Raw genomic sequence first — 2,787 nt, forward strand, 5'->3', positions numbered from 1 at the left:
GAAATTCATTTGTGCCTCAAAATTCTACTCACAACACCCCATAATGATGAGATTATTATTATTATTATTATTATTATTTTGCAAATTTATGTAAAAAACTGCAGTGCTGTGAATACTTTCTGGATGCACTGCATATGGACAAACAGATTACAGTTAACACAGGCGATCAGTTGTACAGCAAGTACTCCAGATAGATTTACCAGATAGTGCAACAACTTTTGTATTTCATAATGACTGCTGCAAATTAAGTCCAAAATACTCTGACTTAGGAGGTGGAATTTATGTTTATAGCTAAGCTTTACACTTTTAGACTGAGTGAGAGAAGCTACTGTCACAGAGCAATTTCTATCAAACTATATGCCAATATGGGTAAAATATGCTCTCTCTCCTTCTAGTCCCCGTCAGTACTCTAGCTGCAGCATTTTGAATTAACTGAAGGCTTTTCAGGGAACTTTTAGGACAACCTGATAATAATGAATTACAGTAGTCCAGCCTAGAAGAAATAAATGCATGAATTACAATCGCATGAACAATCGGAGAGAAAGAGTCTAACCAAATACCAGCATTACTGAAAGCAGCCAAAGATAACGATATGTCTTTGGGATGGTTATGAGTAATTTTTTCTCTAATAGTTAAAATTTTATTAGCAAAGAAAGTCATGAAGTCATTACTAGTTAAAGTTAAGGAATACTCGGCTCAATAGAGCTCTGACTCTTTGTCAGCCTGGCTACAGTGCTGAAAAGAAACCTGGGGTTGTTCTTATTTTCTTCAATTAGTGATGAGTAGTAAGATGTCCTAGCTTTTCAGGGAATACGGTTAAGTCTTCAATTTTCACACCATAAGTCAGAACAAGATCTAAAGTATGGTTAAAGTGGTGGGTGGACTCATTTACATTTTGAGCGAAGCCAATTGAGTCTAATAATAGATTAAATGCAGTGTTGAGGCTGTCATTCTCAGCATGTATGTGGATGTTAAAATCACCCACTATAATTATCTTATCTGAGCTAAGCACTAAGTCAGACAAAAGGTCTGAAAATTCACAGAGAAACTCACAGTAACGACCAGGTGGATGATAGATAACAACAAATAAAACTGATTTTTGCGACTTCTAATTTGGATGGACAAGACTAAGAGTCAAGCTTTCAAATGAATTAAAGCTCTGTCTGGGTTTTTGATTAATTAATAAGCTGGAGTGGAAGATTGCTGCTAATCCTCCCCCTCGGCCCGTGCTACGAGCATTCTGACAATTAGTGTGACTCGGGGGTGTTGACTCATTTAAACTAACATATTCATGTTGCTGTAACCAGGTTTCTGTAAGACAGAATTTACTAACAGGGACTTAGAAGAGAGAGATCTAATGTTTAATAGACCACATTTAACTGTTTTAGTCTGTGGTGCAGTTGAAGGTGCTATATTATTTTTTCTTTTTGAATTTTTATGCTTAAATAGATTTTTGAAACAGATATGTTCTTGATGTGACCAGGGCCTCTACTGGTGGTTGTCTCTCACTGCGGTATTGCATCACTCCGTGTTCCGGAGCACAGCGGTGTTTTGCTTTATCTGTTAGCTGTTTCATCTGCATAGTTAGATTGATCTAGATAACTAGGTAATGATTTGTTTCACAGTGTAATCTTCACGTGCCTTAACTAAAGCACTCTCTCTGCTGAATCACCTCTAAATTATTTACACATTATTCACTTTGTGTGTTTTTAGGAATCCGCTAGCTTAGCGCAGCTACTAGCTCTTAGCCGGTTTAGCATGGCAGCTTCTCCTGTCTCTCCCGCACTTTTCTGCTCTGGGTGTGAAATGTTTAGTTATTCCTGGGCCTCCTTTAGCAGTAACGGTACTTGTAATAAGTGTAGCTTATTCGTAGCTTTGGAGGCCAGGCTGGGCAAATTGGAGATTCGTCTCCGCACCCTGGAAAATCCTACAGCTAGCATTTTTCACAAACATTTTATGTTTCAAATAGATATTTGAAACATAAAATGTTTTTCTTCTTCTGGTTGGTGGGACAACGTGCTGGCATCTTCTGGTTCAGACTGAGAAAGGAACCCGGAGCAAAAACAGAGAGACTTCTTTAAAAAAAAATAAAAATGCTGCATTTATTATTAAGTATTTCCAGATGTCATCTTAAAAAACCTTGTGTGGATAACAGTTTTCATCAGACTTGAGATTTACTCAGTGTGGGAATGATTTTAATATTTGCAACAGCACAAGTCTGATCTGTCTGAATGGCCGCCGCACGAGAACATCACTGAAAAGAAATATAGGGTCAAAGTCAGCTTTATTATCAATGCCATATGTTCCGAACATACAGATGACTGAAACTGCAGAACTCCCCGAGGCCCATGGTGCAAGTGATAATAATAATAAAAAGATAATAGAAATGTAAAGATACACGAGAGACTAAAACCTGGTTCACACGGCAAGATTTTAAAATTATCTGTAGGTTTCCAAAACCTGAGAGACCACACATGTGAAGATAAAAAAAATCATAGATCTAACAGGTTTGGTCGTACAGTGTGTGGTGATCAGCCACACGGTAAAAGCAACACACATGAACAGATTTCACACACGAACATTCCCAGGTCAGACAGGAAATCTCGCAAAATCTCTCGAGATTAAACGTGACTTCAGAGTAAACAAACAGAGATGTGAGATTGTGGACTATTTACAACAGAGGAAAAAAACAATGCAAAAACAAAAGGAGTTCTTTAAAGGAATGGAGGCAGCGCAACCACGAGACACTTTGGTAAGTCAGAACAGCTGTTTTGATGTTAGATTCCG

The sequence above is a fragment of the Thalassophryne amazonica genome, chromosome 15 (assembly GCF_902500255.1).
Source record: "Thalassophryne amazonica chromosome 15, fThaAma1.1, whole genome shotgun sequence".
In the NCBI taxonomy this organism is placed as follows: Eukaryota; Metazoa; Chordata; class Actinopteri; order Batrachoidiformes; family Batrachoididae; genus Thalassophryne; species Thalassophryne amazonica.